The sequence below is a fragment of the Choloepus didactylus genome, chromosome 22 (genome assembly GCF_015220235.1).
Source record: "Choloepus didactylus isolate mChoDid1 chromosome 22, mChoDid1.pri, whole genome shotgun sequence".
In the NCBI taxonomy this organism is placed as follows: domain Eukaryota; kingdom Metazoa; phylum Chordata; class Mammalia; order Pilosa; family Megalonychidae; genus Choloepus; species Choloepus didactylus.
The window spans coordinates 28,046,198-28,063,289 of record NC_051328.1 but is presented as its reverse complement, the minus strand read 5'-3'; positions in this window follow the sequence as shown (position 1 = coordinate 28,063,289).

Below are 17,092 nucleotides of genomic sequence, written 5' to 3'. Positions count from 1 at the left end.
AAACAAATTGTGATACATTCATACAACAGAATACTACACAATAAAAAGGGAACAACTTATTGATGCATGGAACAACATGGATTAATTTCAAGTGCATTATGCTAAGTGAAAGAAGCCATGCTCAATCAAAAGGTCACAAATTATATGATTCCATTTATATGACATTCTGGAAAATGCAAAGCTATAGGGATAGACAAGAGATCAGTGATTGCCAGGGTTTAATGGTCAAGGGAGGATTTGACTACAAAGGGGCAGCATCACAAAAGGGAGGTGCTGGAACTGTTCTAAACCTTGATTATGGTGATGGTTACATGATTGTGCAATTGTCAAGATTTGTAGCATAGTACAACCAAAAACAGTAGGTTTTACTTATGTAAATTAAAAATAGATTTCACAATGAAAGGTTATTAATATATTTTTATTAAAAGGATTTGTAAGCACAAAAAATTTAAACAATATTTAAAAAGTATAAAGAAGAATGTCAGAATTACTGGAAATCCCACAACACAGAGTAGAAACACTTAATATTTTGGTAAATACCTCTCCAGAAATCTTTTTATGCATATAAACTCATACCCCTATTAGATTACTATAGATACAATTTCATATAAAATAATATTGTAGTAGATGTTGTTGGTTCCTGGCTCAGACACCTGATGACCAGTGCACCCATCCCCTAGATATTGTGTTGGCTCCAGAGAATTGCCATAGGCCAACAGGAGCTGCCTAACTCAAGGTTGTAGGTTCTGAGTGATAGGGAACAAAAGCTCAGCTCCCCTTGCCCTAAGATAGGGCCAATTTTCTGTACTGCACAGGATGGAAAACTCCAGAACCCCCACAGAGTCAGGCTGAAGCTAATCTCCAAATAGGACCATATCCTTGCTTAGCTTTCCCCCTTGTCCTATCTTGCTTCCTGTGTTCCCCTTCTTCAAAGAGCACTCCCCAAATTATTCACTTGCACAAGAACCTCCATCTTAGGTTCTATTGGACCTTGACCTAAGACAGGTGTTTTGGTTTGCTAAAGCTGCCAGAATGCAATATACCAGAAATGGATTAGCTTTTACAATGGAAATTTATTAAGGTATCAACAGGACAATACCTTCTCTGAAGAAAGGCCGATGGCATCCAAAATTCCTCTGTCACATGGGAAGGCACATGGCTGGCATGTGCTGGTCCTTATTTCCCAGGTTTCCTTGCTTTCAGCTTCTGGTTCCAGTGTCCTCTCTTAGCATCTGCGTGTACTCTCTTAGCATCTCCAGGCACTTCTCTCTCTCTGTCTCCAATGTCTCTGTCTTTTATCCTCATAAAGGACTACAGTAAGGATTAAGACCCACCTCAAATTGGACAGGTCACATCTCAATTGAAACAACCTAATCAAACGGTCCCACCCACAATAGGTCTGCACCTATTAATTATGGATTAAAAGAACATGTCCTTTTCTGGGGTACATAACAGCTTCAAATCAGCATCACAGGTATCAAACTCTATATGCTTTCCTATACTTTGCTTTTTCAGTCAACAATATATCGACATGTTTTTTCACGTCAATATTGATTTGCATTATTGTTTTAAATGGTTGTACAACATTCCATAGTATTAACATTAATTTGTCTTATCACCTATTGATGGATATTTATGTCATTTTCAACATATTGTTAATATAAACTGTATATAAAGTTACAACAAACACTCATAAAACACACCTCTGATATCAATTTTATTACCTGAGAATATATTTCTAGATGTAGAATTTTTTGGAGTAAGGGGGGAGCATATTTCAACTTTTATTACATCCACTACTACTGAACTGTCACCCAGAAAGTTTGTCATCAATTTAGTCACAACAGGGCACAAGAATGCCCGTTTCCCCACTCCTACACCCAAAACTGATTTTACCAATTTTTTTATCTAAGCAAATCTCACAGAAAAGGTAATAATGATTTTGTTTGAATTTCACTTATTACATAAAACTTGATCCCAGGCCAGTGAAACATCAAAAACACTAGAGGGAGAACCTAAGATGGCAGCTAGGTGAGACAGGGCAAAAAAAACGCCTCCGTGAAAAATACTAGATAAAAACCAGAAAGTGACCCAGAATACCAGTATCAGCAATGCGACAGCTGGACGAGGTCTGCTAGTACCACAGGGGCTGTATACTTGGTGAAACCAGGAGTCTGCATTCTGAAACGAGTGAGTAAGCTGGCTGGAAGACTCGCAGCTGCACTGTGGTGTGGGGAAGCCAGGGGTTGGTGTTTGGAGACTGACTGGTTCTTTAAGAAAAAAAAAAAAAGGGAAAAACCCAGGAGCAGCTGCAGTTGTGACAGTGGGAACCACGCAGTAAAACACAGCACAAGAGGGCTGAGCCAGCCTCTTGGTGCCTGGCCTGGAGGATAGCCAACTGCAGATACCCTCAGGGACACGGGAGCAGAGGGAAGAGCCGGAAGCAGAAAGAAACCCCGCGGCTTGCAGCTGGCTTCCTGGAGGACTGGATAAACTCCTGCCCGGGGCCACAGCCCAGAGCCCCGCCAGTTGTCCTGGAGCTGGAAAGGAGGAACTGTGCCAGGAGAGGGGGGTTGAGATCCCCCATTCGGCCATCTTTACATCAGGCTGAGAGCGCCCCTGCACGGCCCGGCGGCCCGGGGCTTCCCTTGAGGGATGGCGAGCACTGGTGACGTAGCACAGCATTACCTCAGGAGAGGTCATGGAAGATCATAGCTGAGAAAGGGGGCCCGCTCGGAAAACCCAGGGACGCTATGCCAAGTCCGGTGGTTGCGGGTCAGCGAGAGAGAGGGTCTGGGGCTGAACTGAAATGAAGGCTTAGACTCTTGTGGCAGCCTTGAATCTCCAGGAACCTGGGGGGTTTGAATATAAAAGCTGCACTTCCTCCCTGGCCACCCGGACACACACCCCACATTCAGGGCGGTCAGCTCCAGCAACACACCCAAATTGAGTTCACCATCTGAACCCCACAAGACTCATTTCCCCACACACCACGGGGACAAGGTGGAGGAGAACTGACTTGAGGGGTATAGGTGACTCACGGACACCATCTGCTGGTCAGTTAGAGAAAGTGTACGCCACCAACTTGTAGTTCTGAAAAATTAGATTGGTATCTTTTTTTTACAACTTGAAAGAACCCTACAACCAAAGCAAATGCCAAGAGGCCAAAAACAACAGAAAATCTTAATGCATATGATAAAACCAGAGGAAATGGAGAACCCAATTCCAAACTCCCAAATCAAAATATCAGAAGAGACACAGTACTTGGCACAATTAATCAAAGAACTACAATCAAGGAACACAAACATGGCAAAGGATTTAAAGGACATCAAGAAGACCATGGCCCAGGATATAAGCAACATAAAGACCCTAGAAGAGCATAACGAAGACATTGCAAGAGTAAATAAAAAAATACAAGATCTTATGGAAATAAAAGAAACTGTTGGCCAAATTAAAAAGACTCTTGATAGTCACAATACAAGATTAGAGGAAGTTGAACAACGTCTCAGTGTCCTAGAAGTCCACAGAACAGAAAATGAAAGAACAAAAGAAAGAATGGAGAAAAAAATAAAAAAAAATCGAAATGGATCTCAGGGATATGATAGATAAAATAAAACATCCAAACTTAAGACTCATTGGTGTCCCAGAAGGGGAAGAGAAGGGTAAAGGTCTAGAAAGAGTATTCAAAGAAATTGTTGGGGAAGACTTCCCAAACCTTCTACACAATATAAATACACAAAGCATAAATGCCCAGCGAACTCCAAATAGGATAAACCCAAATAAACCCACTCCAAGACATATTCTGATCAGACTGTCAAATACTGAAGAGAAGCAGCAAGTTCTGAAAGTAGCACGAGACAAGAAATTCACCACATACAAAGGAAACAACATAAGACTAAGTAGTGACTACTCAGTGGCCACCATGGAGGCAAGAAGGCAATGGCATGACATATTTAAAATTCTGAGAGAGAAAAATTTCCAACCAAGAATAGTTTATCTAGCAAAACTCTCCTTCAAATTTGAGGGAGAGCTTAAATTTTTCACAAACAAATGCTGAGAGAGTTTGCCAATAAAAGAACTGCCCTACTTCAGATACTAAAGGGAGCCCTACCAACAGAGAAACAAAGAAAGGAGAAAGAGATATAGAGAATTTTAACAGACATATATAGAACCTTACATCCCAAATCAGCAGGACACTCATTTTTCTCTAGTGATCATGGATCTTTCTCCAGAAGGGACCATAAGCTGGGACATAAAACAAGCCTCAAGAAATAAAAAAAAAAAAAATTGAATATACTCAAAGCACATTCTCCAACCACAATGGAATACAAATAGAAGTCAATAATTTTTGAATTGTAACTGCACTATTTACTTTCTACATGATATAAAATACACAAACTCTAATGACAAATCAGTGGTTTTGAACTCAACATAAAATATGTAATTTTAGACAACTATATAAAGGTGGGGGAATGGAGGACTATAGGAACATAGTTTATGTGTCCTATTGAAGTGAAGGTGGTATCAAAGAAAAACAAGATTGTTATGGATTTAAGAGGTTAATTTTAAGCCCCACAGTAAACACAAAGAAATTATCAGAGAATATGACCATAGAGATGAAAAGTAGAGTATGGGTTAAGAGAAATGGGGGAAGGGGCAATGGGGAGTTAAGAAATGAGTGTAGGGTTGCTGTTTGAGGTGAAGGGAAATTACTAGTAATGGATGGTGGGAAAGAGCTTTACAACATTCTAAATGTGATTAATCCCACTAAAGGAATGCTAGGGAGGGGGTGGAACGGGAAGATTCAGGCTGTATATATGTTTCCACAATTGGAAAAAAATATATAAATAAAAAATAAAAAAGACAGTCTAAATAGATGACAATTGAATGCCAAGGATGAACCTGGATGGGATCGGAGGATGGAGGACAGGCAGCTCAAAGGGACACAGTTGACATAAGGAAAAGGAAATAGAGAATGTAAGCTTCGTATCATTGTTGACTCTCTTGTACTTCTTAGCTGCGCTTAATGGGATTGCATAAAAGAATGTTCTTGTTCATGGGAATTGTATATGTGAATTATAGTGTTTGTTCAAGGATGTGTGCAGCTAGCTCTCATATGTTCAGAAGACAGAGCAATAGATGATGGATGATAGATAGGGAGGGAGGGAGGGAAGGAAAGAAATAGTGATGTGACAGCATGTTAAAGTTGGTGGATTGGGGTGTTGGGGGAGGGGGGTCAGGGTATGCTGGAGTTCTGTGTATGGGGTTTGTATTGTTTTTGCAACTGTTCCTATAACTATGAATTTATTTCAAAACACACACACACACACACACACACTAGAGTTCCACAATTCAATTGGCAGAGCATCCCAAGAAAAAGTAAACCCTGATAAATAGGCATGCATACACACACACAAAATCCATGATGATTGATATTAAGTAGACAAAAGGCAGGAATTAAGATCTGGAGTTGATTTTAAAAAGAGAGAATGAAAGATAACTTTAAACATAAATGTTGAAGACATAAAAGAAATCAAAACCCCAAGAAAAAATGATGATATATAAAAATAAGACATATGAAAATAAACCAAATAGAACTTTAGAAACAAAAAATACAGACACTGAAATTGAAACTTCACTGGATAGGCTAAACAGCAGATTAGATAAAGTCAATAAGAAAGTTAGTGGGGAGATCCAAGATGGTGGATTAGGAGAGCCAGAGCAAAATTCTCCTCCATGAAAAACACTACATAAAGAACAGAAAATGCTCCAGAACAGCAGTTTCAGGGTTCCACCAGCTGGGCAGGGATTCCACACCCACAATGAGTGTGTACTTGGAGAAACTGAGAGGCTACGCTTAAGAAGGAATACCACCAGGGAATGGGTTGCTGGAGCTGGCTGATCATGTGGAAAGGAGTAGGCTTCCACGCCTTGGGCACCTTCCTAGGGTACTTGTCGTGGGTAATAACCCTTCACAGACCCGCAGTCAGGAGCCCTCATGCCAGGAACTGGCTGTTGGAGCAGACAGACAATCACAGAACGGGGTAGATTTCCACACCCCATTCAGCCATCTTTGCAGCTGGCTGGGAGACAAGCCTTCACAGCCCCACAGTCAAGAGCTCTTCCTTGAAGGAATCCAGGATTCAGCAGGCTTGTGATGGTGTCCACTCTTCCTCCATGGAAGCTCACGGTGTGCACAGCCTAGAGCCAGTGGTGCTGCACAGAAGTGCCAGGAGCCCTCCCCCAATCCCAGGGACTTGTGGGCCCATGGCAGAGAGGGACTGCGGGGCATTTGAGCTGGAAGGTGAGATGCACAGCTCCTCAGTCCCAGAGTATTCCACCTACAGCCCCAGGAACGGTTGGGACCACTGTGTCCTGGAGCAGCCTCCCTGCCAAATTGCACAGGGCATGCCACTCACCCACATGGTTGGCAGTTCCCAGTGCACACTGAAAATTGGTGCACTGATTGGACCTCCACATGGTTTGGATCCCTACTCAGTGCATAGACAAAGTTGGGGAGAAATGGCTTGAGGGTAAGAGGTGGATCAGGAGTGCCACCTGCTGGTAGATCAAGGAAAGAGCACTCCCACAAGTTGTAGCTCTGTCAAATTATAGATGAGTGTTCAGATAGTCCTGCATGTCCTAAAAGAACCCTATCAAGATAAGCAAATGTCAAGAGGCCAAAAACAACAGAAAATTATAAGGCATATGAAGAAATCAGAAGATATGGATAACCTAAATGTCCAAATTAAAAAGCCAGAGGAGACACAGAACTTGGAGCAATTAATCAAAGAAGTACACACAAACATCAATATCATGACTCAGGATAAAAAGGACATGAAGAAGACCCTAGAAGAGCATAAAGAAGAATTTGCAAGAGTAAATAAAAAAATAGCAGACCTTATGGAAATAAATGATACTGTTGATCAAATTAAATATATTCTTGAGACATACAAGAACAGATTTGAAGAGGTGAGGAACAAATTAGCAATCTCAAGGACAGGGTGATGGAAAGCGAAAGCACAAAACAACGAATGGTGGAAAAAATTGAAAAAATTGAAACAGATCTGAGGGAAATAATGGATGACATGACACACACAAATATAAGAATCATCGGTGTTCCAGAAGGGGAAGAGAAAAGGGCTAGAAAGAGTATTCAAAGACATTATTGGGGAAAACTTCCCAACCTTTCTAAATGACATAAATACACAAATCAGAGATGCCCAATGAACTCCAAATAGAATAAATCCAAATAAGCCCACTCTGAGACATATTCTGATCAGATTGTCAAATGCTGAAGAGAAGGAGAAACTTCTGAAAGCAGAAAGAGAGAAGCAATTCACCACATACAAGGGAAACAACATAAAATTAAGTACTGACGACTCTTCAGGCACCATGAAGGTGAGAAGGCAGCGGTATGACATATTTAAAATACTGAAGGAGAAAAATTGCCAGCCAAGAATTTTTTATCCAGCAAAGCTCTCCTTCAAAATTGAGGGAGAGCTTAAAATTTTCACAAACAAATGCTGAGAGAATTTGTTAACAAGAGGCCTACCCTACAAGAAATACTAAAGGGAGCTCTACTGGCTAAGAAAAAAAAAAAAGGAAGGAGAAAGAGGTCTGGAGAAGGGCACAGAACTGAAGAGTTTTAGTAAGGGTACCTCAAAGAAAATAAAGAGAGAGGGGAGGAAAATGCATCAGACAAATAAAAACCAAAGGATAAGATGGCCAATTCAAGAACTGCCTTCACAGTAATAACATTGAATGTGAATGGCTTACACTCCCCAATTAAAAGATACAGATTGGCAGAATAGATTAAAAAATATGAACCACCAATATGTTGTTTACAAGAGACTCATCTTAGACCCAGTGATGCAAAGAAACTGAAAGTGAAAGGATGGAAAAAAATATTCTATGCACGCTGTAGCCAAAAGAAAGCAGGGGTAGCAATACTAATTTCAGATAAAATAGACTTTAAATGCAAGGATGTCTGAAGAGAAAAAGAAGGACACTATATACAAATAAAAAGGACAATTGACCAAGAAGAAATAACAATCATAAATGTTTATGCACCCAATCAAGGTGCTCCAAACTACATGAGACAAACATTGGCAAAACTGAAGGAAGCAATAAATGTTTCCACAATAATTGTGGGAGACTTCAATACATCACTCTCTCCTATAGATAGATAAACCTGACAGAGGAACAATAAGGACATTGAGAACCTAAACAATGTGATAAATGAATTAGACTTAACAGACATGTATAGACCATTACATCCCAAATTACCAGGATATACATTCATCCCCAGTGCTCATGGGACTTTCTCCAGGATAGATCATATGCTAGGACATGAAACAAGCCTCAATAAATTTAAAAAGATTGAAATTATTCAAAACACATCATTGACCATAATGGAATGCAACTTGAAGCCAACAACCATCAAAGATCTAGAACATTCACAAATATCTGGAGGTTAAACAACACACTCCTAAAAAATCAGTGGGTCAAAGAAGAAACTGCAAGAGAAATTGGTAAATATCTAAAGATGAATGAAAAGGAGAACACAACATATCAAAACTTATGGGATGCAGCAAAGGCAGTAGAAAGGAGGAAATTTATTGCTCTAAATGCATACATTAAAAAGGAAGAAAGAGCTAAAATCAAAGAACTAATGAAACAACTGAAGAGGCTAGAAAATGATCAGTAAACTAATCCTAAAGCAAGTAGAAGAAAAGAAATAACAAGGATTAAAGCAGAAATAATATGGAGAACAAAAAACAATAGAGAGAATAAATAAAACCAAAAGTTCATTCTCTGAGAAGATCAATCAACAAGATTGATAAACCCTTAGCTAGACTGACAAAGTCAAAAAGAGAGAAGACCCAAATAAACAAAATAAGAATTGAGAGAGGGGACATTACTGCAGATCCTGAGAAATTAAAAAAATCATAAGAGGATACTATGAACTGTATGCCAACAAACTAGATAATTTGGAGGAAATGGATAATTTCCTGGGAACACATGAACAACGTAGACTGACCAGAGAAGAAATAGGAGACCTCTACAAACCAATCACAAGTAAAGAGATCCAATCAATCATCAAAAAACTTTCTGCAAATAAAAGCCCAGGGCCAGGTGCTTCACAGGGGAATTCTACCAAACTTTCCAAAAAGATAACACCAATCCTATTTAAACTCTTTCAAAAAGCTGAAGAAAATGGAACACTACCTAACTCATTTTATGAAGTCAACATCACTCTAATACCAAAACCAGATAAAGATGCTACAAGAAAGGAAAACTACAGGCCAATCTCCCTAATGAATATAGATGCAAAAATTCTCAACAAAATACTTGCAAATCAAATCCAAAGACACGTTAAAAAAATTCATACACCATGACCAAGTGGGGTTCATTCCAGGCATGCAAGGATGGTTCAACATAAGAAAATCAATCAATTTATTACTACACATTAACAAATCAAAAGGGAAAAATCAAAGGATCATCTCAATAGATGCTGAAAAAGCATTCAACAAAATTCAGCATCCCTTTTTTGATAAAAACACTTCAAAAGGTGGGAATTGAAAGAAACTTATTCAATATGGTAAAGGGTATGAAAAACCCACAGCCAGCATAGTACTCAATGGTAAGAGACCATAAGCCTTCCTTCTAAGATCAGGAATGAAGCAAGGTTGTCTGCTGTAACCACTATTATTCAACATTGTGCTAGAAGTTCTAGCAAGAGCAATCCAGCAAGACAAAGAAAAAAAAAGGCATCCAAATTGGAAAGGAAGAAGTAAAACTGTCATTATTTTCAGATGACATGATCTTATATTTGGAAAACCCTGGGAAACTGACAACACAGCTACTTGAGCTAATAAACTAATTCAACAAAGTGGCAGGATACAAGATTAATGCACATAAGTCAGTAATGTTCCTATACAATAGAAATGACCTAACTGAAGAGACACTCAAGAAAAAAATTCCATTCTCAATAGCAACTAAAAAAATCAAGTACCTAGGAATAAGCTTAACCAAGGATGTAAAAAGACCTATACATAGAAAATTACATATCTTTACTAAAAGAAATGAAAGGGGACCTAAAAAGATGGAAAAATATTCTGTGTCCATGGATAGGAAGGCTAAATGTTGTTAAGATGTCAATTCTACCCAAACTCATCTATAGATTCAATGCAATTCCAATCAAAATTCCAACAACCTACTTTGCAGACTTGGAAAAGCTAGTTATCAAATTTATTTGGAAGGGAAAGATGCCTTGAATTGCTAAAAACATTCTAGAAAAGAAGTGGGAGGACTTACATTTCCTGACTTTGAAGCTTACTATAAAGCCACAGGAGTCAAAACAGCATGGTATTTGTACAAAGATAGACATATTGATCAATGGAATCGAATTGAGAATTTGGAAAATAGACTCCCAGATCTACAGCCAACTGATTTTTTATAAGGCCCCCAAATCCACTGAACTGGGACGTAACAGTCTCTTCAACAAATGGGGCTGGGAGAACTGGATATACATATCCAAAAGAATGAAAGAGGACCCCTACATCACACCCTATACAAAAATTAACTTAACATGCATCAAAGACCTCAATATAAGAGACAGCACCATAAAACTCCTACAAGATAATGTAGGGAAACATCGTCAAGACCTAGCATTAGGAGGTTGCTTCTTTGACCTTACACCCAAAGCACAAACAACGAAATAAAAAATAGATAAATGGGAACTCCTCAAAATTAAAAGCTTCTGTACCTCAAAGGAATTTGTCAAAAAGTTAAAGAGGCAGCCAACTCAATGGGAGAAAATATTTGGAAACCATATATCTGATAAGATACTGATATCCTGCATATATAAAGAAATCCTACAACTCAACAACAATAGTACAAACAGCTCAATTATAAAATGGGCAAAAGATATGAATAAGACATTTCTCTGAAGAAGAAATACAAATGTCTAAAAAATACATGAAAAAAATGTTCATCTTCCCTAGCTATTAGGGAGATGCAAATCAAGATCACAATGAGATATCATCTCACACCAAAAAGAATGGCTGCCATTAAACAAACGGGAAACTACAAATGCTGGAGAGGATGTGGAGAAATTGGAACTCTTATTCATTGCTGGTGGGACAGCGACTCTGGAAAACAGTTTGGTGGTTCCTCAGAAAACTAGATATTGAGTTACCTTATGATCCAGCAATTTCACTTCTTGGTATATACCCAGAAGATCTGAAAGCAGTGACACGAACAGATATTTGCACATCAGTGTTCACAGCAGCATTGTTCACAATTGCCAAGAGATGGAAACAATCCAAATGTCCTTCAACAGATGAGTGGATAAACAAAATGTGGTATATACACATTATGGAATACTACACAGCAGTAAGAAGGAATGAGGTCATGAAACATATGACAACATGGATGAACCTTGAAGACATAATGCTAAATGAAATAAGCCAGACACAAAAGGAGAGAGATTGTATGTTACCACTAATGTGAACTCTGTGAAAAATGTAAAATATGTAGAATATAGGGGACCTAGAGATAGTCAGAAGCTAGTGAAGGGGAATGGTAATCTAATATGTACAGATATGACAATGAAGGTGATCTTAATGGTATGGGAATGGTCAGATGTGACTATGGCTCATTAATGGGATTATTAAGTATCAGTGATGCATTGAAGGCGAACATGTTTGTAAATGGTTGTTTAAAGGCATGTAACCCACAGAGTTGCACCACAAACCTAAATAAGTGCTAGCATGATATACTTATAAAGTATGACATTGGTGCAGAGGCTTTACAACCAAGTGATATTGAAAAACTACCCATTACATATTAAAGACTATATTTAATAGGAATATCTTACCAACTTTACACTAATACTAGAGATGAATAATTAGCAGCTGATAAGAGCTCTGGGGTGTATTATGTTATGATAATTATTTGAAGTTAAGAGTGATGATGATCATACAACTAAGTGAAGATAATGTAAGAAACTGACCATTTATCTTTGGATAGAATATATATTAAGTGAAGTTAGGAACCCACTACTTAATGTATCAAGCCCTTGACCTGAGGCTTGCTATTGTGAAATTTAGGGTGGTAAATAGGAGGCTGAGCCCTCCTAAAAAAAAAAAGAAAAGAAAGAAAGAAAAAATTAGTGAAACAATACAGATTCGAGGAATTTACATAGACTATAGCACAGTTTAATGAAGAGATGGGAAATACATAACAGAGATTAAGAAATATGAAAAATAAAACTAGAAGATCCTATATACAGCTAACAGAAGCTTCAAAGGAAGAAAACAGTAAATATGAGAAAAAGAGATGACAAGGATATAGGGAAATGGATACTCATACATTGCTGGTGAGGGTGTACATGTACAAATACTTTGGAGAGCAACTGGGTAACATCACAGAAGGTTGAAAATGCTCATACCCTACCATCCTTTAGTTTATAGGAAATTCTTTCACACATGTACATGGGTCATTTTGCCAAAAAAAATTATATACCTTGACTCAGATTTGGTTAAAACACAAATAGTGATGGTAGTTAGTGAGAAACTTTGAAAGGGCTGAATGGATAAATGTTTTCATAGGTACTTTTGAAAAATCAATGCCCAATATTCTGTAAAAAAAAAAAAAAGATTGAAAAGGCATTAAGAAAAAGGAGCATTAACCAGACAGGGCATTGATCTAGTTTGATTTGATCAATGCATAATGTATGTGGTAGCTACTGTGTGATGGCTCACTCAACATCTTTTTCAACCCTCCTCCAGAATGCCTTTATGTAATGCACAGGAAGAAAAGCCTAATACTACATTTTCCATATTCCCTTATGGCTGGGGTTCTGGATATGACTTAGTTTCCACTGATCAATTGCATTTATGCAAGACTGAACTCCAGTGATTCAAGTGGCGCAGATACAGAAGCAGCATGGTTCAGATACCACCAGCTGTAGAGGTTCCTTCCTAATTTGGCAGGAAGTTTCATGACTGTTGCAGAAATCATAGCTCCTTTGATGGTACAGGCCCATAGTGTCACTTTGGGAGTCGTTCTTGGGAGCTTATCCAGAATCTATTTCTTCAATCTTCCCATGATTCTGTAAGTTCCTAAAACCATCTAATAAATCTGTTTCAACTTAAACTAAACCCTAACAAATACACATTATGTCTTATTTTAATGAATTTGAGCTTTTGTCTAATGTATTCATTAATTAAAAGGGTTTATAAGCACTTCCTAAGGAACAGAGTTTACCAAGCGTGATCCTTGGGTTCATGTATCAACTTGGGCAGGTGATGGTGCCCAGGTGTCTGGTCAAGCAAGCACTGGGCATAACCATTACTGCAAGGCCATTTGTGGCTGGAGAACAAACCAGAAGGCTGGTTTATTAAATCATCAGTCAATTGACTGCATCTGTGGCTGATTACATCAATGAAGGGCATGTCTTCCTCAATGAGAGACTTCAATCAGCTGGATTTAATCCAATCAGTTGAAGACTTTTAAGGGAGAAGAGAGAGAACCTTCATTTCTTTGGCTAGCCAGCATCTCCTGAGGAGTTCGTCAAGCACCTTCAATGGAATTGTCAGTTCGCTGCCTACCCTATGGAATTTGGACTCCTGAATTTCACCCTACAGAATTTGGACCCGTACATCCTGCCCTATAGAATTTGGACTCGTGCATTCCCACAGTTGCATGAGACACTTTTATAAAATCTTATATTAACAGATATCTCTTGTTGGTTCTGTTTCCCTAGAGAACCCTAACTAATATACCAAGTATCATAATTTCTTCCTTTTGATATATTTTAGTTATGAAGTCTTTGCCAATATTGGTTACATTATTTATACACAAGAGGAACTGCATGTATCGCATACCAGAGAGCAATTTGACTTTGGGCATACTTCATACAACACTCACGAACGCATGGAACAGCTGAGATCAGAGAAATCAGAAAGTTCTCGCGGCCAGGGGACCTGTGCCCCTCCCTGCCAGGCTCAGTCCCGAGGGAGGAGGGGCCATCGATGCTGGGAACAAGGAGGGAGAACTGCAGTTGCAGCTGTTACTGAAAACTCAGACTGCTGATACAAACTCCAAACACAGATAGACTGAGACCAGACACTGGAGAATCCGGGAGCAGTCAGCCCGGCAGAGAAGAGGAGATAGGGCTAGCAAAAACAGCAAAAAAAAAAAAAAAAAAAAAAAAAAAAAACCAAAAATAAAAACAGAGACTTTTTGGAGTTCTGGTGAACACAGAACAGAGAAGGGCAGGGCTCAAACAGAGTTAGGCTCATATGCAAATCCAGAAGGCGAGTTTCCTTGTCTGAAGAGCCGGTTTCTCTGCTTTCTTGATTGTTTCTTAATGGCCCTAACCTCCTTGCCTCTTAGCATTTCAATAGCCCATTAGATCTGCAAGGAGGGCCCTTCTCTCTTTTTTTTTTTTATCTTTTTCTCTTTTTCTAAAACAATTACTCTAAGAAGCCCATTAAAGAAAGCCTCAAAGACTTGCAATTTGGGCCCAGACAAGAGCAGAGCTAAGAGAGCTCTGAGACACAAAGCAAAAGTCCATTGGCTGAGAAAATTCGCTAAACACCACAACTTCCCAAGAAAAGGGGGGCATCCCCTTACAGCCATCTTCCTGATGGGCTGGGAACGCTCCTGCCCAGCACCAGCGCCACAGCCCAAAGATGTCCCAATCAACCCAGTGTGATGGGAAGTGTTTCCAAAAACACATGCACACACCACAATATCAGGCATGGACAACAGCCATTCCTGCACCCTCAGCTAATTGTCCCGGAGCTGGGAAGGTAGAGCTGTGTGAAAAGGGGGAAATTAACATGCCCCATTCAGCCATCCTTTCAGCAGACTGGGAACGCCCCTACACAGCCCTGCAGCCCAGAACCTCCCTTGGGGGAAAGTACTCACCTGTGACGTAGCACAGTTATCCCTCAGCAGAGGACCTAGGAGGGCATGGCTTGGAAGAGGGACCCACTCACAAGTCCCAGGGACCATATGCCAATATCAAGGACTTATGGGTCAGCAGCAGGGACAAACTGTGGCAAGACTGAACTGAAGGATTAGACTATTGCAACAGCTTTAAATCTCCAGAAACACCTGGGAGATTTGATTATTAAAGCTGTCCCCCCTCCCTAACCACTGAGACACACACTCCATATGCAGGGCGGGCAACACCAACTACATAAGCAAGCTTGGTGCACCAATTGGACCCCACAAGACTCATACCCCCACTCCCCACAAAGACAAAGTGAGGGAGAACTGACTTGAGGGGACTAGGTGGCTCACGGATGCCACCTGCTGGCTAGTTAGAGAAAGTATACTCCACAAAGCTGTAGAGCTGACAAATTAGAGATAAGGGTTTGAATCAGTCTACATATCCTAAAAGAACCCTATCAAGTTAAGCAAATGCCAAGAAGCCAAAAACAACTGAAAATTTTAAAGCATATAAAAAAAACAGACGATATGGATAACCCAAGGCCAAACACCCAAATCAAAAGATCAGAGGAGACACAGTAGTTGGAGCAATTAATCAAAGAACTAAAGACGAACAACGAGAGCATGGCACAGGATATAAAGGACATGAAGAGCATGGCACAGGATATAAAGGACATGAAGAAGACCACAGAAGAGCATAAAGAAGAAATTTCAAGAGTAACTAAAAAAATAGATGATCTTATGGAAATAAAAGAGACTGCTGACCAAATTAAAAAGATTCTGGATACTCACAGTACAAGACTAGAGGAAGCTAAAAATTGTTTCAGTGATCTAGAGGATGACAGAATGTAAAATGAAAGCACAAAAGAAAGAATGGGGGAAAAAATAAAAAAAATCAAAATGGACCTCAGGGATATGACAGATAAAATAAAACGTCCAAATATAAGACTCATTGGCGTTCCAGAAGGGGAAGAGAAGGGTAAAGGTCTAGGAAGAGTATTCAAAGAAATTGTTGGGGAAAACGTCCCAAATCTTCTCAACACCATAAATATACAAATCTTCAATGTCCAGCCAACTCCAAATAGAATAAATCCAAATAAACCCACTCCAAGACATATTCTGAACAGACTGTCAAATACTGAAGAGAAGCAGCAAGTTCTGAAAGCAGCACGAGACAAGAAATTCACCACATACAAAGGAAACAGCATAAGACTAAGTAATGACTACTCAGTGGCCACCATGGAGACGAGAAGGCAGCGGCATGACATATTTAAAATTCTGAGAGAGAAAAATTGCCAACCAAGAATTCTTTATCCAGCAAAGCTCTCCTTCAAATTTGAGGGAGAGCTTAAATCTTTCACAAACAAATGCTTAGAGAATTTGCTAAAAAGAGACCTGCCCTACTTGAGATACTAAAGGGAGCACTACCGACAGAGAAACAAAGAAAGGAGAGAGATATGGAGAAAGGTTCAGTACTAAAGAGATTCATTATGGGTACATTAAAGGACATTAAGAGAGGGGGGGGGGATATATCTGACAAACATAAACCAAAGGATAAGATGGCTGATTCAAGAAGTGCCTTCACAGTAATAACACTGAATGTAAGAAATAGAAAACAAAATTGCACTTAAGAAGTGCTTCTGAAAAGGCAAAAGGACCATAAAATCATAGGACTAGTGAATATATTGGTCTGATCACCTCAACTTACCTATGACAATGAAGCTATAATAAGCTAAAGCACAGTATCTCAAAAAAGGAAAGAGGCCAAGGTAGAATAATAACCCAGGTGTTGACTGCCAGTCACATGTTCTTTCCATCATTAACAATGTGCTACCCCTCACGCTACATATGAAGCTCCCCACCACCCCAACCCTAGGATGTCTTAATGACCACTCCATTTGTGGCTTCTATATGCCTGCATAATGCTCAGAAATGAAAAGCACAGGATTCCACAAGAGATGGGACTCCAGGGGACAGAAAGTGTAAGCAAGATCAGGAAGCAGAAGGAGGAGATTTAATATCTTCTTTACAATTCATTCCTTGCAATTCTCAAAATGGCTTTGTGAAGCTAACACACACCCAGGCAATCAAGAAACCAGGGGGTCATTGCCAAACTGGTCTT